This window comes from Saimiri boliviensis, chromosome 10, assembly GCF_048565385.1.
Source record: "Saimiri boliviensis isolate mSaiBol1 chromosome 10, mSaiBol1.pri, whole genome shotgun sequence".
NCBI classification, from domain to species: Eukaryota; Metazoa; Chordata; class Mammalia; order Primates; family Cebidae; genus Saimiri; species Saimiri boliviensis.
In genome coordinates, this window is record NC_133458.1 from 113,520,493 (window position 1) to 113,541,706 (window position 21,214).

At 39.3% G+C, this 21,214-nt stretch overlaps 1 protein-coding gene across 1 annotated transcript in view; it reads right to left on the reverse strand.

Moving 5' to 3' along the window:
- The window catches only part of HECW1 (HECT, C2 and WW domain containing E3 ubiquitin protein ligase 1), a 600,315-nt gene that overhangs the window by 471,728 nt on the left and 107,373 nt on the right, over positions 1-21,214 (reverse strand). The gene's annotated exons all lie outside the window — the stretch shown is intronic.

A 21,214-nucleotide genomic window follows, 5' to 3' on the forward strand; every position in this document is an offset into this window, starting at 1 on the left:
GGGAGCCATTTTCCTCTTTTTCTTTGGCTTCAAGAAGTGACTTAAGCTCAACATTTGTCTTAGTCAAATGGGTAAGGCAAGCAATGTGTCTTAAATAGCATTCTTATAATTAGAAATATGCATGCATAGATGAATTTTGGAATTTGTGCCTTTTTTTCCCTGAAGAGCATAATTATCTAAAATCTGGGGGGAAATAATTTGTGTTCACACCACCTTTTTGAAAAACACAAAAGAAGTCTAAACAAGCATTCTTGTTTTCTTAATTTTCACTTTGCAACCTAAATTTTGTAAGTTGGGTATAAATACAAAATGTAAATGGTAAGAAAAACTAGACAAATTTTTTGTCACCTGTATAATGGAGAAATCAATACTCAAAGAACAATGACAAAGCAATGAGTAAAAGGAATAATCCATTAGAGAAAGAAACAAAAAGAACAAACTAGTTGTGAAAGAAGAATTACAAGTGACCAAGAAACATTAAAAAAATGTTATACTAGTAATCTAAGATAAGCAAATTTAAGATAATGATGGGTCTTAATAAAAGTTTTAAGACTAGTGTATTAGTTGGTTCTCACATTGCTATAAAGAACTACTTGAGACTGGGCAATTTACAAAGAAAAGAGGGGTAATTTATAAAGAAAAGAGGTGTAATTGACTCACAGTTCCACAGGCTTTACAGGAAGCATGGCTGGGGAGGCCTCAGGAAACCTAAAATTATGGTGGAAGGGGAAGGGGAAGGAGGCACATTCTACAAGGCTGGAGCAGGAGGAAGAGAGATCCAACTGGGAGGCGCTACACACTTTAAATAACAACCAGATCTCGTGAGAACTGTATCATGAGACAGCCCTAGGAGGATGGTGCTAAATGATTAGAAACCACCCCCGTGATCCAGTGACCTCTCATCAGACCCTATCTCCAACATTTCAAATTACAATTCAACATAAGATTTGGGTGGGGACACAGAGCCAAACCATGCAGTAGTAAGAAGTGGTGAAAGAGCAGAGCAAACAGTTTACTCTGTAACTGACTGTGAACAATCAGTTGAGGTAACCTACTACCTTCAGACCAGCCGGATCTTTTTTTCTAAGAAATTTGTGGATACTAATGATAAAGTAAACAAAAGTACCTGATTTTGGTGATGGTGCTGGAATACTACTACTCTCTTACAGCACAGAAAATGAGGATGAGTTGATTTAAACTTTGTAGAAGGCAAACTGTAAATGCTTTTAAAACCTTATCCTTTGACTCAAAAATTACTCTTATAGGAATTTATCTTAGAAAGTTATCTAAGAAATATTTCCATATTTATTTCTAGTGATGCTAAGGGGGTATTTTTTATAACTGAAAAAAAATTATAAATTACCCACAAAAACAAAGTAGTACATTTGTTCAGGTAATATGGTATATTATTCAAATGTGCTATTATACAGAAATTAACAATGATATTGTAGAAAGATTATGAATGATATGGAAAAATATTTATAGCATTTTAAGGGACAAAAAATTTAGAAAACTATGTGTTTTTTTCTTAACACAATTCAAACATTCATAATTCTTCAAATTTCTTATCTAACACAGTTTCCTTATTCACAGGTTTTCAACTTTTATTTAAAAGGAAAAAATCCTGCCTTTAAAGCAAGCTTATCCAATCCATGGCCTGTGGGCCACATGCAGTCCAGGATGGCTTTGAATTCAGCCCAACACAAATCTGTAAACTTTCTTAACAATTATGAGATTTTTTTTCCGATTTTTTTTTTCCAGCTCATCAGCTATCATTGGTGTTAGTGTATTTTATGGGTGGCCCAAGACAGTGTGGCCAGAAAAGCCAAAAGATTGGAAACCCCTGTTTTAAAGTAAAGATAGGACCTCTCTCAACTTCTATCATGACACCTACAAGATTCTTGACTTACAGCCATGGCTGCTTCATATTCTCATTCTTTCTTTCTCTCTCTCTCTCTCTCTCTCTCTCTCTCTCTCTCTTTCTCTCTCTCTCTCTCTGTCTGTCTGTCTGTCTTTCGACCGTGAAAATGTACTCCCTCATCTATTCCAAGCTCATCACCTGGGATTCTGGGAGCAATCTGACCCCCTGTAATAAATGAAGGGCAGAATTCAAATGGGGACTCATATATTGTGTGTGTAAACAATTTAAAGTTAGAATTCAAGCTAACTGTCATGTAAAATATGTTTAATACTCTTGATGAACAAATATGCCTTCCTAAGACTTGGAAAACCAAATTGAAAATCAAATTCTTGTGAAGTTCTGAGCTGAACAAGGTGGGTGCTGGGATGGCTGGCCCTAGCTTCGCCTCACCCTGCCCTCCTTCTCTTCCGACCTCAGGCTCCATCCCACACTGAAGGGACCTCTCCTGCAGGTACAAGCTCTGTGCAACCCCCAAAACAGTCACCTTTAATCTCCCTTCCACCTTGAGGGTGGTTCAGACCTATTGAACCCACTCACAGGAGGAAGGACGCTGAGAAGAGGCCACTTGGACCCAGAGGGGGCTGTGCAGGGTCTCATAAACAGAGAGTGGGCTTCCAGTGGGCACCAGACTGGTCCCAGGTGGACACATTTCCCACCAACAGTCTCTTCCCTTCAGGGAGGGCATCCTCTGAGGAGGGATAGACTGACCCAGGACCTGGTTTCTGTCTTCTTTTATCACAGGTGGACCACCACTGTTTGTGGGAGAGAGGAAGGTTGCTCTTTTTGGAAAAGGTAAGATTTACTCTTTGTTTTGAGTAAGACTTGAATACAATGTCTGGCAATGCTGAAGAACAAATAAAAATGTAATGGTTTTACAGTTTAATGAGTCTTCTTTAATGTATTTTAAACAGTCCTATGTTAATAATAAAAGGGGCCACCAACAGCCTCAGAAAATTCCTCTTCCCAGTGGATTCTTTCAATTGTCATTCACCTTTGTAAGTCTAAGTCTCTCATGTCAAAAAAAAAATTTCTCGAAACCTATTAATAATCCTTAATATATCCGATTAGTAAACACATTAATAATCCTTGATATGTTTTATTAGTAAACACATTAATAATCCTTAATATATCTTATTAGTAAACACATTGATTCTTAGCTTATGTAATATATTTTCCCAGTTTATCATTAGTATTTGCATGTTTTATATATCATCATTAAAAATTTTATATACACTTCCAGAATCTTTATGCTTTTCAGTGTTGTGCACTGAGGATCTTTTTTTTTTTTTTTTTTTGAGACGGAGTTTCGCTCTTGTTACCCAGGCTGGAGTGCAATGGCGCGATCTCGGCTCACTGCGACCTCCGCCTCCTGGGTTCAAGCAATTTTCCTGCCTCAGCCTCCCGAGTAGCTGGGATTACAGGCGTGCACCACTATACCCAGCTAATTTTTTTTTTTGTATTTTTAGTAGAGACGGGGTTTCACCACGTTGACCAGAATGGTCTGGATCTGTTGACCTCGTGATCCACCCGCCTCGGCCTCCCAAAGTGCTGGGATTACAGGCGTGAGCCAGCGCGCCTGGCCTGCACTGAGGATCTTATGTCAAATCACCTTCAATTTCTCATCTTCTTCCTGCTCCCTAAGATTATATATTCTCCTATATTTTCTTTTTGGACTTTAAATTGTGCTATTTTTTAGATTTAATTATTTAACTTATTGAAATTTATTTTACTATATGGCATGAAATGCTATTAATATCTAACCTTTCCTCCTGAATGGAACCAGATTTTATAACTTAATCTTACTATATGATGTGAAATTGTATCTAACCTTTTCTTCTACAACTTAACGAAATGTTATAACTTAATCTGTTGACAAATAATTTTCCTACTTTTTCATAAAAGATACCATTCAGTGAATTAACACCAAGTGGACACATTCATAAAAACACCTTCCAGCCCAATAAATAAAACATTGGCAGCATCTGGGACACCTCCACCAAGTCTTTATCAGTCACTGTACATCAGCAGTGACCAGTTTGTGCTAGAATGGAAAAATAATAATAATTACTGGGCCAGGTGCAGTGGCTCACCCCTGTAATGCCAACACTTTGGGAGGCTGAGGTAGGTGGATCACCTGAGGTCAGGAGTTCAAGACCTGCTTGACCAACACAGTGAAACTCCATCTCTACTAAAAATGCAAAGTTAGCTGGCCGTGATGGCATGCACCTGTAATCCTAGCTACTTGGGAGGCTGAGGCTGGAGAATCACTTGAACCCAGGAGGCAGAGGTTGCGGTGAGCCAAGATCGCAGCAACCTCTGCCTCTTGCACTCCAGCTTGGGCAATAAGAGCAAAAGTCTGTCTCAAATAATAATAATAATAATAATTACTGTAGGTTTACTAGTTCTCATAGTATCTTTTAGGTAGTAGTATAGGTTTATACTACTATAGTGGAAGAAATTGTTCTTTTTCAATATTGTTATAACTATTCATGATGTTTTCCATTTCCACATAAAGAATCCTCTTCAACTCCCTCTCCCCCAAATATTTAAATATTGATTGGGATTACATTGAATCTTATTTCATTTCAGGGTACACTGAAATTTTTGCTGCATTGAATGTGCATATACCTCCTCCTAAAGTCCCCAGTAGTGTCTTAGATTCTGTGAAGGACTTTTCCTTATCTTTTGTTACTTTTATTTTTATATATCAGATGTTTTGATATTATTTTAAATGATATATTTAAACATTTTCCATTTCTAATTGTTTGTTGCTGGTATATAGAAATAAAGCTGATTTTTTAAAAACTGATTTCCACAGATCTTGCTAATTCATGTATTAATTATAATGATTTATTGGTATTTTTAAGGTAATTACAAATATACAATCTCAACATTTGAAAACAATGAGAGTTTTCTTTGTTACCTTTTTAATCCTTTATCTTTTGTTTCTTTTCCTTGTCTAATTACACTACTACCTCCAGTAAAATATTGAATAAAAGTCAAGTAGGCAGAAATCTTTATCGGGTTCCCAGTCTCAGAAAGCTTCCAACATTATACCATTTGACTGTTCAGAGATCTGCTATAGATTTTTGCAGATACTATAGGTTAAAGAGTCAATTCTCCTCACTTCCTAATATACTGAGAGTCTTTTCCCCCTCAATAAATGGATGATGAATTTTATCAAATGCTTTCTCTATTTCATTGAGGTTATTATGTAAGGTTTTCTTTTCTTTATTTTTTGCTAACTTGGTAGTTTACATTTATTTATTTTTGAATGTTAAATCAGCCTTACTTTCTAAGAATAAATCAAAAGGTTAGTGATACATTATTTCTTTTTACATGTTACTAGCATGTAGTAAGCTTTTTTTTTTTTTAATCAGATTGCAGTATCAAAGTTTGGCTGGCTTTACAATATGAATCAGGCAATGTTATCTTTATTGATAATTTTTTCTTTTTGTCATTTTAGTATTCGTGAGTTGTCCCTTTGTTAATTCCTTATTAATGGATGATGTATGTTTTCTTCCTCTCTGGTTCTTCATCAGCTTGCCAGGAGTTTATCAATTTCAGTAGTATCTTCAAGGAACCAACTTTTGGTATTGGTAATCCTTCACATTTTTCTACATGATAATGATAATGATGATGATGTCATACTTTTTACACTTACCTATTTCATTGTTTTCTGATTGTGGGTTTAATTTGCTGTTCTTTTACTAATTTTTAGATGGATGCTTAGATTATTGTTTTTCAGTCTTTCTTCTTTTCTAATATATGCATTTTATGTAAGTATGGCTGTAGTTGCACTTGACAAATTTACTATGTTACAATTACATATGTTAGTCTACTTAGAGAAATCCTTTTTTGTGCTACACTGTAATTGCTATATTCTATGTACACTTGACGCTGTTTCTGAAGTTTCTTTTCTGTTCTATTGATTTTCTGTTTATTCTGGTAGCATTCCCACCTTGTTTTACTCTTTCTAGCATTATAAGATGATTTGATAGCTCATAGAGCAATCCCTCTTCATTGTGTAGGATTCTCTTTGCTCTTACTGGGCATTCATTCACAGTTATGAACTTTAAAATAGTTTTGTCAGGTTCTCTAAAAATATCTCACTCCACTCATGTTCTCAGTGGAATTTAAAATATAGATTAGAAAGAAGTGGCATGTTTATGATATTAAATTTTACATCCATGGATATGATATATCTCATTATTTATTCAATAATTCCTCAATAAATATCAATCATTATTTACATTGTTCCTCAATTTTACATTTATATATTATAGGTTTTTAGATTTTAGTATAGATCTTGTATATTTTTCTCAACAACAATATTTGTAGGAATTATCTTCTAGGAAATATTTCTGGGTATGATTTTCCCATTCTAGCACAAACTGGTCACTGCTGATACATAGAAAAATTCATTGACTTGTCACTATTTACTTTTTAACAGGTTAAGGTTTTTAACTATCTGGTTGATCTTATTATTTTTTTTTTAGTTAATTCTGTTGGATTTTCCAGATAAAATCATACCACCTGCAAATAATGATGACTTTCTTTTCCTTTTCAGTATTCCCATTATTTTCTCTTTATTTCTTATTGCATTGGTTCTCTCAAACACGTTAACAACTGCAGTGACAGCAGCCATGGTCTTTGCCCTGATTTTAATAGAACTATTTTTAGTATTTCACTATTAAGTGGAGCATAGGTGGTAGATATGTATTGCATTAAGCAAGCCACTTTCGGTTTTTCTCAAAGTTTACTTTTATTTATTTTTAAATTTAAGAAGGCGGATTAATTTTATCAGATTCCCCTTCAGCCTCTCTTGACTCAAGGATCTCAATTCCAAGTGAAAGAACTGACCAGCAGATCGAATCAGAAAGAGAATTTGTAGACTAGAACCTGAGGCACCCAGATCTTTCCCGTGGAAGATGAGGAACCAGGCTGGCAAAGTTCTCAGTAAGGTGAGACATCAATCAGGATGACAGCCAAATCATCCATGAAACCAGTACAATCACTTCTGCATGCCAGGTGACCCTGGATTCTTCTGGGGGCACAGCTACACCACCACCCAGGAGCCTGGACACGATGCTGCCACTGCCCTGACTTCTTTGCTTACCTATTTAATTTTATCAAAATCTGGTGTCAGTATGATTCGTCAAACCTAGGACATGTACTCATGCCCTGGATGCATAGGCAGCTGAAAGAATAGATAATTTCTGCCTCCATCTTCTCCCTCATACCATTCATTACTCACAAGGTATGGAATTCCCTAGCATAAGTAGAGGTTCTGATGCTGAACAGTCACCTACACACAATCACAGAGGCAGCTTCCCTACTTTAATTAAAATTATGTAATGGGTTGCCTCCTTTAACCTATTAATGTAAAAACACGTGTTCTATTAGAGTCCCTGCTGCTGCATGCCTGGAAAAACAGTTGTACTTGGCCATGGTGCATTATTCTTTTAATATAGTATCAGGTTCAACTTGTTCATACTTGCCTATTTATAATCAAGGGTGGCCAAGTAGTTTTCTTTTCTGTGCTCTGTGAGGGTTTTCAAAGCTACATTACACAAAATGTGTCAGGAGGATTTCCAATTTTATCTAGGTCTTCAGGCAATTCATGTGAACCGAGGCATATCTGTTCATGGAGGGATTGGTCTAAATGGTCAATAAAACAGCCTAGTCCAGTATATTTTGGGACAGATGTTCTGTGACAATATTCCCAAACTTTTCCACAATTGTTGGTCTATTCAGGTTTATCTCTGCTGGAATCAATGTCTTAGAAAATGTCAAAGACTGAAGCAAGTATGGTGAAGTCTGTGGGAAAGCAGAGAGAACTGGTTTCTGGTTCCTGAACTTGAGCGGCAGGAATTGCAAGTGGGCTATTTTTAGAAGAGGTCATTTCAGCTCAATGTGGCTATTACACTGTTAAATTACCTATGAAGGGGATATTGAGAAAGGGTCTGTTCAGAAATTGAAAACTGGAGGTGTCTGGTTGGACATACAGAGTGAATTGCTTTTTAATGGAACTGGTTTGTTCTTGTGTGCTACAGTTCTTCGAACTCCCAGACTTTGTCACACATTGATATCTTTCTAAGGCCTGAAGGCATTTAAGTCTATTTCCCTTTATGCTATCATTTTAAAAATCCTTTCTAATGCTTTGAAAATTATAACAATAACACATGCACATTATATAATAAGTCAAACGGTGCATTATAAATAGGTATAATGACATGGCGAATCCTCTCTAACCAGTGCTAATAGCACGCTGTGTGCCAGCCCACCTCACATCTACATTTAAACGTATCTGCCTTCTCTCTATCTTTGTATTTTCTGAAGTGAAATCACACTATACTCCATTTACAATTGATTTTCTTTTAATGTTTCATTGTGAAAAATTTTGAACATGCACAGTGGTAGAGAGGAAGGAATAATGAATTCCTGTGCATTCAGCACAGAGCTTCGGCAAGCACTCACTCATTTCAGTGCTACTGTCACCTATCCACCTCCCCAACATCTTGGATTCATGTTATTTCTCTAATACGTGGCATCCCCTGCCCCCGCCTAACATTTTCGTTTTTAAATTTTCAAACCTATATAAAACGTTGGAAGGCTAGAACAATCCATCTATCTATCACTTAGCTTCATCAGCTGTTTTACATCTCTGAAAATATTTTATAGACACCCTTATATTTACGGAAGGAGATTGCTGAGATGCTTAAAGCAAGCTGGCCAAGTTCATCCAAACAGAAGGATTGAACCAAAATAGCTACCGAAGGCAAAACAAAGAAGGAGCTTCCATGTAATGATTGGTGAGGCAGGCAAGCTCTTATGCTTAGCTGAGAGAATTCCAAAAATCTCTTTTGCCAAAGCGCTTGCAGACACTTAGCATTGGGCCAAGGCAGTTGTGTATTTGAGGTAGCTACATCCCTGGAGGAAGAGGGGACTCTGGGAGCACTGAGTCCTAGCTTTGGGCTCAGCTGACTTCTTCAGTGGTCAAACCTCTAGGCAGTGTTTCATTTAATAAACTGTTGGCAACTGATGAGAACAGATACTACACTTTGCCACCTTCAGAAGTCGACCTGTGGCAAATGTGGCTGGCCCACCAAGCGCAAGAGAAAGTGTAACTGGAGTGCCAAGGCTAAAAGACGAAATACCGCCGGGACTGGTCGAATGAGGCACCTAAAAAGTGTATTCCGCAGATTCAGGCATGGATTCCCTGAGGGAACAACACCTAAACCCAAGAGGGCAGCTGTTGCAGCATCCAGTTCATCTTAAGAATTTCAGTGATTAGTCACGCAATAATGTTCTGGTTTTAAAGAACACAAAAAAATAAAAAATAAAAAAACTAACTGTTGGAACAGCAAGTAATTCCAAGTCCAACTATTTGTAGATCATTCCAGTTGCCTTTTGAATTGGGCAAAATTTATCACTAATATTGTATTTTTGGTCAATTCTCCATGTATTTCTAATAGATCATGCTTTATGTACTTTCTCAAAGCATTTTTGTTATATCAAATTTAATGACATTGATAGCTTCGTTTTAAATGTTAGTGGTTCTCTATGTTCATGTGTGCACTTTATTCAGCTCCTGCCTATTAGTGAGAGCATGTGATATTTGACTTTGTGTTTCTGAGTATGTTACTTAAGATAATGGCCTCCAGTTCCATCTGTGTTGCTGCAAAAAACATGATTTCATTTTTTTTTTATGGCTGGGTAGTATTCCATGCTGTGTGTGTGTGTGTGTGTGTGTGTGTGTGTGCGCGTGCGCACATGCGCATCACTTTTTCTTTATCTAATCATCCATTGATGGACACTTAGATTGGTTCTATATCTTTGTTATTATGAATAGTGCTGCAATGAATATGCAAGAGCAAGTATCTTTTTGATATAGTGATTTCTTTGCCGTTAGTTAGATATCCAGTAGTGGGATTGCTAGATCAGATGGTAGTTCTATTTTCAGTTATCTGAGGCTACTCTAAACTCCACAGAGACTGTATTACTTTATATTCTCACTAAGAGTGTATAAGTGTTTCCTTTCTCTGCATCTTCCCCAACATCTGTTATTTTTTTCCTTTTAAATAATAGCCATTCTGATTAGCATAAAATGGCATCTCACTGTGGTTTTGATTTGCATCTCTGATTATTAGTGATGTTGAACATTTTTCATATGTTCATTGGCCATTTGTATGTTTTCTTTTGCAAAATGTCTGTTTATGTCCTTTGCCTACTTTTAAATGGAGTTATTTGGGTTTTTTTTTTTTTTTTTAAATGAGCTGTTAGAGTTTCTTGTAGATTCTGGATATTAGTCCTTTGTTGGATTCATAATTTGCAAATATTTCCTCCCGTCCCCTAGGTTTTTTGTTTACTCTGTTGATTATTTCTTTTGCTGTGCAGAAGCTTTTTAGTTTAATCAAGTCTGATTTGTCTACTTTTTTTTCATTGCATTTGCTTTTGAGGTCTTAGTCATGAGTTCTTTGTCTAGACCAGGCATCCCCAAACTACGGCCCGTGGGCCATATGCAACCCCCTGAGGCCATTTATCCGGCCGCCACCACACTTCAGGAAGGGGCACCTCTTTCACTGGTGGTCAGTGAGAGGAGCACAGTATGTGGTGGCCCTCCAACCGTCTGAGGGACAGTGAACTGGCCCCCTGTGTAGAAAGTTTGGGGACACCTAGACCAATGTCCAGAAAGTTTTTCATAGATTTTCTTCTAGAATCTTCATAGTTTCAGGACTTCCATTTAAGTCTTTAATCCACTTTTAGTTAATTTTTTTATGAGTAGAGATATGGGTCAGTTTCATTCTGCAAATGATTATCTAATTTTCCCAGCACGATTTATTGACTAGGGTCTCCTTTCCCCAGTGTATGCTTTTGTCAACTTTTCAAAGATCAGTTAACTCTACGTATGTGGCTTTATTTCTGTGTTCTCTATTCTGTTCCATTGATGTATGTATTTTTATTTTTATTTTTATTTTTTTTCAGTTTTTTAATTTAATTTTATTTTTTATTGCATTTTAGGTTTTGGGGTACATGTGATGAACATGCAAGATTGTTGCATAGGTACACACATGGCAGTGTGGTTTGCTGCCTTCCGTCCCCTCACCTGTATCTGTCATTTCTCCCCATGCTATCTCTTCCCATCTCCCCACCCCCGGCCCCTCCCCCATTCCCTCCAACGGACCCCAGTGTGTAGTGCTCCCCTCCCTGTGTCCATGTGTTCTCATTGTTCAACACCCGCCTATGAGTGAGAACATTCGGTGTTTGATTTTCTGCTCTTGTGTCAGTTTGCTGAGAATGATGGTTTCCAGGTTCATCCAGGTCCCTACAAAGGACGTGAACTCATCGTTTTTGATGGCTGCGTAATATTCCATGGTGTATATGTACCACATTTTCCCTATCCAGTCTATCGTCGTTGGGCATTTGGGTTGGCTCCAGGTCTTTGCTATTGTAAACAGTGCTGCAATGAACATTCGTGTGCACGTGTCCTTGTAGTAGAATGATTTATAATCCTTTGGATATATACCCAGTAATGGGATTGCTGGGTCAAATGGGATTTCTATTTTTAGGTCCTTGAGGAATCGCCACACTGTCTTCCACAATGGTTGAATTAATTTACATTCCCACCAACAGTGTAAAAGTGTTCCTATTTCTCCACATCCTCTCTAGCATCTGTTGTTTCCCGATTTTTTAATGATCGCCATTCTAACTGGTGTGAGATGGTATCTCAATGTGGTTTTGATTTGCATTTCTCTGATGACCAGTGATGACGAGCATTTTTTCATATGTTTGTTGGCCTCCTGTATGTCTTCTTTTGTAAAGTATCTGTTCATATCCTTCGCCCATTTTTGAATGGGCTTGTTTGTTTTTTTCTTGTAGATCTGCTTTAGTTCTTTGTAAATTCTGGATATCAGCCCCTTGTCAGATGGGTAGGCTGCAAAAATTTTTCCCCATTCTGTTGGTTGCCAATTCACTCTACTGACTGTTTCTTTTGCCGTGCAGAAGCTGTGGAGTTTGATTAGGTCCCATTTGTCTATTTTGGCTTTTGTTGCCATTGCTTTTGGCATTTTGGTCATGAAGTCCTTGCCTACACCTATGTCCTGAATGGTTTTGCCTAGATTTTCTTCTAAGGTTTTTATGGTATTAGGTTTGATGTTTAAGTCTTTAATCCATCTGGAGTTAATTTTGGTGTAAGGTGTCAGGAAGGGGTCCTGTTTCTGCTTTCTGCACATGGCTAGCCAAGATGTATGTATTTTTATACCAACACTATGCTATTTTGGTTACTATGGCCTTATAGTATAACTTGAAGTTGGGTAATGTGATGCCTGCAGCTTTGTTGTTTCACTTCGGATTGCTTTCACCTCTGTGAAATATTTTTGCTAGGCATAAAATTCTAGGTCGACAGGTTATTTCTTGTTTTTTTTTTTTTTTTTTTTTTTTTTTTTTTCTGTCATTACTTTAAAGGTATTTTTCCTCTGTCTTCTGGCTTGTGACAGTTTGTATTATTTCAAACAAAAAGTTTGCTGTCACTCATAATTTTATTTCTCTTAATTTTTATTTCTCTAGTGTCTTTTTTCCTCTGGCAGTTTCAAGATTTTTTCTTTCAGCACTGGTTTTGAGCAATTTGATTATATGCTGTTCTTTGGTGATGATTTTTTCATGTTTGTGTTTGAGTAATTACACTTTATGGATCTGTGGGTTTACATTTTCACCAAAGTTAGGAAAATTGAAGCCATTGTTTCTTAAAATGTAAGTCCCCAGTCCTCCATGGGACTTTGATTAATGTAAAGCACGCAGCTGTGTACCATAGCTATGTTCCATAGATCACCGATGTTTCATCTATTTTTCTAACCTTTTTTCTCTTGTGTATAGCTTTCAATGCTGGGCTTTAAATTAGAGACTGCAATTCTTCTGTAGTCTCCAAGTTTCTGTTAATCCCATCATACATATTTTTTGACTCAGACATTAATTTTTCATGTTCAGAAGCTTAATTTGGATCTTTTTCATACTCTCAGTGTCTCTCCTTAGCATGCTCATTCTCTCCTCTGCCTACTTGGACATATCAAATTGCAGTTGTTTCACTCTCCATGGTAAAAATACAAACTATTCTTAGCCCTGTGTGAGTTCCCAGGATTTTTCTACTAATGCACTTGGGTAGTTCTTTCACTAGCATGGGGTAGTTCCTCACACACATGCACTGATTAACTCAGCTGAAGGTTTGAGGGGAACCCTCTGTGGATCTCCAGGGCTCTCCCTGCACAGCTTCCTCCTCTATGAGCAGTTCTCTCCTTTCTGTGCTTTGTGCTGTGACTTCCAGCCTCTGCAGCCTCCCTGATTCTCATCATATCACCTCACCACAGGGAAACTGCCAGGCTCTGTTTCTTTGGGTTTCCCTTCCCTGCACTGTAGCCCACAAAGTCTCTCTAGGCGCTAAGCTGAAATAATCACAGGGCTTACTTGATTTGTTTCTCTCCTCTCAGGGACACTCACCTGTGTCACCTGTTGTCTGATGTTTGAACGTCTTTGTTTCATACATTATGTCAGGCTTTGTACATAATTAAGGAAGGAGAATAAATCTGATCCCTATTACTCCATCGTGGTTGGCAACAGAAGACCCTCTACAAACTGTCTTTGAAATCAATATGCTAGATAACTATTTGTATCAGTTATCTATTACTGTGCAAGAAACCTCCCCAAAACTTGTGGTTTAATATGATAGCCATTTGTTTTTTTGCAATCCTATATGTGGCAATTTGGGTTGGCCTTGACTATATAATTCTTCTTTTCCTTATGGTGTCAGCTGTGCAAATTCATGCATTTCAAGTCAATTGGCAATTTGGCTGTTTGCTGGTCCAGGAAAACCTCACTCATCTGTCTGGCTGTTGGTGTGGGTTTTCTGCTGGGCTGTTCCCTCTTCATGGTCACTATCCTCCAGTAGACTAAACTAGGCTTTTTTTTTGCATGATTGCAGAACATACCACTCTCTTTATTTCCTATCTTTGGCTATATAGGCCATACTTTCTTTACCTTTATCCTTGTTAGTTTTTTGGAAGGCAAAGATGTATGAAATTATCGTAACAAAGACAGCTGCTATTCATCTCCTTAGTGGGCTCAAAAACTAAGTTACCTTTCCCAGCCAGTCTCTTCCCCACTTGACATCCAGTGGTGACCTTGTGACTGCCCAATAGAATGTCCGCCCTGGTCATGAAATAGAGTAATCTTCCTCGTGCACATGCTTTCCTCCTCCATATGGCTGGAAGTGAAAGTCTCCCAGATGGTGAAGCCATATGTTAGACAAAGCAAAGTTCTTGAGAAGAATCATCCAACCAGAAGATCCACACTGGACTTAAACCTCTGCTGTGCTAAGCCACTGTGATTTTGCTACAGCCACTCACTGTTTACTCAGGCTTACATTTACCTTCAAATTTCAAAAGTGTTCTATCATTAAAGTTTCTCTAATGTCACAGTGAGGAGCAAAATGGTATTGTTTCAAAATGAAGAATCAATGGGCTTTCAACATTTTCTTCCTTCCCTTCCCATCTTGTCATAATATAATACAGTGTAATATAAACATAGATTCTTTTTCAGGACTTTGGATCTGGGCATTCAGTTTTGCACTCAAAACGCAAAAACCACAGCTATGCAGGGCTATCTCAGTATTTCACTTGTTTCAGTGTTATTTATCATTAGCCTTTTTAGAATATGACTTTCTCTGTATGAGTACTGAATTCTGCTCTCTTTTTGCAGTTGGCTACAGTACATTTTTGTATTGCATTTTAGGTTTTGGGGTACACGTGAAGAACATACAAGATTGCTGCATAGATACATGTGCAGAACATACAAGATTGTTGCATAGATACAGCAGTGTGATTGCTGCCTTCCTCCCCATCACCCATATCTGGCATTTCTCCCCATGCTATCCCTCCCCAACTCGCCACCCTCTGCTGTCCCTCCCCTATTTCCGCCCAACAGACCCCAGTGTGTAGTGCTCCCCTTCCTGTGTCCATGTGTTCCCATTGTTCAGCACCCGTCTATGAGTGAGAACATCTGGTGTTTGATTTTCTGCTCTTGTGTCAGTTTGCTGAGAATGATGGTTTCCAGTTTCATCCATGTCCCTACAAAGGACACGAACTCATCATTTTTGATGGCTGCATAGTATTCCATGGTGTATATGTGCCACATTTTCCCTGTCCAGTCTATCATCGATGGGCATTTGGATTGGTTCCAGGTCTTTACTACTGTAAACAGTGCTGCAATGAACATTTGTGTGCACGTGTCCTTATAGTAGAACGATTTATAATCCTTTGGATATATACCCAGTAATGGGATTTGCTGGGTTAAATGGAATTTCTATTTTTAGGTCCTTGAGGAATCACCACACTGTCTTTCACAATGGTTGAACTAATTTACACTCCCGCCAACAGTGTGAAAGTGTTCCTATTTCTCCACATCCTCTCCAGCATCTGTTGTCTCTGGATTTTTTTAATGATCACCATTCTGACTGGTGTGAGATGGTAGTAGGTGTGATGTGGTGCTGAGAAGAATGTATATTCTGTCGATTTGAGGTGGAGAGTTCTGTAAATGTCTATTAGGTTCACTTGTTCCAGGGCTGAGTTCAAGTCCTGGATATCCTTGTTAATTTTCTGTCTGGTTGATCTGTCTGATATTGACAATGGAGTGTTAAAGTCTCCCACTATTATTGTGTGGGAGTCTAAGTCTCTTTGTAAGTCATTAAGAACTTGCCTTATGTATCTGGGTGTTCCTGTATTGGGTGCATACATATTTAGGATCGTTAGCTCTTCTTGGTGCATTGATCCTTTTACCATTATGTAGTGTCCTTCTTTGTCTCTTTTGATCTTTGTTGCTTTAAAGTCTATTTTATCAGAGATGAGAATTGCAACTCCTGCTTTTTTTTTGCTCTCCATTTGCTTGGTAAATTTTCCTCCATCCCTTTACTTTGAGCCTTTATGTATCCTTGCATGTGAGATGTGTTTCCTGGATACAGCACACTGATGGGTTTTGACATTTTATCCAATTTGCCAGTCTGTGTCTTTTGATTGGGACATTTAGTCCATTTAGGGTTAATATTGTTATGTGTGAATTTGATACTGCCATTTTGATGCTAGCTGGCTGTTTTGCCCATTAGTTGATATAGATTCTTCATTGTGTTGATGCTCTTTACTGTTTGGTTTATTTTTGGAGTGGCTAGTACTGGTTGTTCCTTTCTATGTGTAGAGCCTCTTTCAGGAGCTCCTGTAAAGCAGGCCTGGTGGTGATGAAATCTCTGAGTACTTGCTTGTTCACAAAGGATTTTACTTTTCCTTCACTTATGAAGCTTAGTTTGGCTGGATATGTAATTCTGAGTTGAAAGTTCTTTTCTTTAAGGATGTTGAATATTGGCCCCCACTCTCTTCTGGCTTGTAGGGTTTCTGCTGAGAGATCCCCTGTGAGTCTGATGGGCTTCCCTGGTGGGTAACTCGACCTTTCTCTCTGGCTGCCCTTAGCATTTTCTCCTTCATTTCAACACTGGTGAATCTGAAGATTATGTGCCTTGGGGTTGCTCTTCTTGAGGAATATCACTGTGGTGTTCTCTGTATTTCCTGGACTTGAATATTGGCCTGCCTTGCTAGGTTGGGGAAGTTTTCCTGGATAATATCCTGAAGAGTATTTTCCAGCTTGGATTCATTCTCTTCGTCACATTCAGGTACACCTATCAAACATAGATTAGGTCTTTTCACATAGTCCCACATTTCTTGGAGACTTTGTTCATTCCTTTTTACCCCTTTTTCTCTAATCTTGCCTTCTCGTTTTATTTCATTGAGTTGATCTTCGACCTATGATATCCTTTCTTCTGCTTGGTCAATTCAGCTGTTGAAACTTGTGCATGCTTCATGAAGTTCTCGTGTTGTGTTTTTCAGCTCCATCAATTCACTTATATTCCTCTCTAAGTTGTCCATTCTCATTAGCATTTCGTCCAATTTTTTTCAAGGTTCTTAGTTTCTTTGCATTGGGTTAGAACATGTTCCTTTAGCTCACTGTAGTTTCTTACTACCCACCTTTTGAAGTCTGATTCTGTCATTTCATCACACTCCTTCTCCATCCGGTCTTGTTCCCTTGCTGGTGAGGAGTTGTGATCCCTTTTAGGAGGAGAGGTGCTCTGGTTTCAGGACTTTTTGTCCTTTTTGCACTGGTTTCTTCCCATCTTTGTGGGTTTATCCACCTGTTGTCTTTGTAGTTACTGAATTTCAGATTGAGTCTCTGAGTGAGCTTCCAGTTTGTGGATGCTGAAGTTTCTTCTTTTTCTTAGCTTTCCTTCTAACAGTCTGGCCCCTCTGCTGTAGGACTGCTGAGGTCCACTCCAGGCCCTGCTTGCCTGGGGATCACCTGAAGCAGCTACAGAACAGTAAGGGTTGCTATGAGTTTCTTTTTCTGCTATTTTTGTCCCAGAAGGATACCCACTAAATGTCAGTCTGATATCTCCTTTATGAGGTGACTCTTTGGATATATGGGGGTCAGGGAGCTGCTTGAGTAGACAGTCTGTCCTTTACTTGAGTTCAAGTGCTGAGTTGTGAGCTCCGTTTTTCATTCAGGGCTGCTGGGCAGGTACATTTGGATCTGCTGCAGCAGAACTCATAAACACCTTTTTTCTTCCCCAGGTGCTCTGTCCCAGGGAGTTAGGGCTTTGTTTATGAGTTTCTGTTGTGCTGCTGCCTTTTTTTTTCCTTTTCAGGGCTGCCCTGCGAAGCAATGAGGCAGCCTAGTCACTGTCTGCCTGCAGAGGCTTTGCTGTGCTGCTGTGGGCTCCGCCCAGCTGTCCTGTGAACTTCCCTGCAGTCCTGTTTATATGGGCGTAGTTAGAACTATCTTAGCGTTGGTGGCCCGCCTCTGTAATGGCAGACTCTCTTGTAATGGCAGGTTGCCTTGGCAACGGCGGGCTGCCTCAGCAATGGTGGGCGCCCCTCCCCCACTGAGCTGGATCTTCTGGAGTTCAGCTGTGCTTGCTGTGCAACACTCAATCCAAAGAGTTTCCGATTGCTGTTCTTCTGTGGGGGTGGGACCAGCCGAGTCTGATCACCTGGCTCCCTGCCTCAGAGCCTTTTGCTCTCCAGGGTGCCGCAGCTGCGCGGGCCAAAACAGCCTCGGGGACCGAAACAGCCCAATTGACTCTCTCCCGGGTGTTTCAGTCGCCTGCTGAAGAGGCACTGGGGTCTATGTGATTTCCCCTGCCTGCAGTGGCGCTTCGTGGGGCCTTTTGTTTGTTTTTGCCCGGGAATCTCCTGGCCTGGCTCCCTGCCTCAGACCCCCCTTTAGTCAGATGGATGGGTGACTGCGCCTTCCCAGGGCTCCAATCGCCAGCCAAATGGGCACACAGGCGAGTGTATTTTGTACAGAGAGGTGCTGTGCCGGGGCACCACAAAGCAGCCGCGTGGGCAAAAACAGCCGCGGGGACTGAAATGGCTGCGCTGGCCAAAACAGTGGGGCTGGCGACCCATGGTGTTCCTCGACCTGGGAATCTCCTGGTCTGTGGGCAATAAAAATCCGTCTGGAAATGTGGCGTCCACTCACCCTCTGCACTTTCACTGGGAGCTGCAATCCCAAGCTCCTAAACGGCCATGTTGGATCTTCTCTTTTTTTTTTGAGATGAAATCTCACTCTGTCACCCAGGCTGGAGTGAGATGGTGTGATCTTGGCTCACTACAACCTCCACCTGCCAGGTTCAAGAGGTTCTCTTGCTGCAGGCTCCTGAGTAGCTGGGATACAGGTGTGTGCCAGCATGTTTGGCTAATTTTTGTATTTTTAGTAGAGATGGGGTTTCACCATGTTGGCCAGGCTGGTCTGGAATTCCTGACCTCAAGTGATCTGCCCGCCTCAGCCTCCCAAAGTGTGGGGATTACAGGCATGAGCCACCATGCCTGGCCTACAGTACATCTTTTTTCCAATTTTTCAGAATCAAACATGTTTTTCTTCTGTTGCCTAGAGGATTGTTTTTTATGATTCAGAGTTTTGGTTAGAAAGTGTCCAGATATAAATCACTTTTGTTGATTTTTTTTTTCTTGAAACACTGTGGAGCTTTTCCATCTGCATAATATGATGTTTTGTCAGCTAAAGAAAGTTTTCTTAAATGACAGCTTTAATTTTTGCTGCTAAGTTCTCTTGTCTATTTCCTACTTTAGAGAATCCACAATTATTTGGTTGGATCTCTGTTCTCTGCATATCATGTGTAGGTGCTACTGTCTCTTGTAGCTTTCATATTTTTGCCCTTTAGTCCTGGGAGACTTTGACACTTTGGGACATTTAGCCGTGTTTGTTGCTCCTATCACATACTCTTTGGGGGCAAATTCTATTTGTCATTTTCAGCCATCATTTGTGTTTTAACTCTTCTGTTGTATTTTGGGTTTCCTTGTGTGATTTTCCTAATTTAGAAATCTCATTCTGCATCTTTAAAATTTTCTCCACCTGTTCTCGCCTTATGGATATTTATTCAGAGACCACGTCTGCAATTTGATTTGGGGATACATGAGTTAAAAAAAATTCTTCTGGTCTCACTAAAAGAGAGTTTCAGTCATCTGTTCCTAAGACTTGGTGATCTCATTCAATTTCCTTGATTCTGTCTACTTTTTCCCTAGTGCTCTGACTCTGAGCCCATGATGTTTTGGACTCATCTTTGAGTCAGGGGCTATTTGCAGACCTTGGTTTGTTAACCAAGTCTTACATTCTGATCCTTTTTACTGTCCATAGGTGTTATTGCCAGATTTTTAAAAATAATAGATAAAATATTTATGTGGTTATAAAATCTATTTTTGTGATTCACAGTAGTTAGAATTTTTAAAGTCATCCTGAACATAGCATTAGTGAAGACTGAACCATTGTTCCTAGGGGAGATACAGAGTTAGGTTTCTGCAAGCCCCTGGTCACATTTTTGCCAACTGATTGATACATAACCTTGTGTTGTGTTTCTGTTTAAAGATACCTTATAACTGCTGATTCATTAACACTGAACTCATGGTCAATGCACTGCAACTCAAGGATGAATGAAGCGTATCTAACAATGTATTTTCTCCATAAGGCACAAAACACCCTCATTGTGCTTAGCAACACTAGACAGCACATCAGCACTATCCCTGAGGTGCATTTTAAACAGAGAAATTACCATCACAAGGCTGGGTGCGGTGTTTCATACTTGTAATCCCAGCACTTTGGGAGGCTGAGGTGGGTGGATCACTGAGGTCAGGAGTTCGAGACAAGCCTGGCCAACATGGTGAAACCCTGTCTCTACTAAACGTACAAAAAAAAAAAAAAACCTAGCTGGGCATGGTGGTGGGCACCTGTAATCCCAGCTACTTGGGAGGCTGAGGCAGGAGAATTGCATGAACCCAGGAGGCAGAAGTTGCAGTGAGCCAAGATTGTGCCATTGCACTCCAGCCTGGGCAACAAGAGTGAAACTCTGCCTCAAAAAAAGAAGAAGGAGAAGGAGAAGGAGAAGGAGAAGGAGGAGAAGGGGAAGAAGAAATTACTATCAAAATGCATAAACCCATAAAAAAGTGGCATTAACTGGCCTGTGAACAGAACACTCGTTTGCAGTATGAGAGCTGAAACAGGAAGGCAGAGTGTTGCCTTGTCAGCCTCGGTGGGGAACGTGTATGTTGAGTGACTCAAATTTTTGGCTGTTCTGTGCATGCCCACAAATGGCCTCAAAATGCTGCAAGTATTGATTTGGGGGCTGCAAGTAAATGTTAGCTAGAGGTAAAATTCATAAATTTCGAATCTGCAAATAATGAGGATTGACTATAAATGCTAAAAGATATTCTGGTCTTTCTGCTTCTACTATCTACCATATCAAGTCCCTCCATGTGGTGAGTGATTTTGATGAAGCATAGGAATAATCATATCATTTCCCTACATTTTTACTATCCACTGATGTCTACTTCCTACAGAATGCATGCAGCAAAATATGTGCTCAGTGCTGACCAAGTGTCAAACATGCTGTTATAGAGTGGGATTATGTGAGATAGTGCAGCTGAAATGTACCTTTGGATCTATCGATGTATTGTTGTGCATGGATGTCTACCCTGATGTATAGCCAGAGGTTGCATGATGGGCTGCACCTGTGCGGAGCTGGATTAAGATGTAATTTTCCCCAGTGTCTCTCGTTCTTAAGCTTTAAATCCATAGACAAGAATCTGGTAGAATGACTTCTTATATTAAACTGTAATATTTTGGTCAAGTGGCTGAGGAAAGTCAAAGGCAGTATTTTTATTCTGGATGCAATACTATCAAAGGGCATTTTTA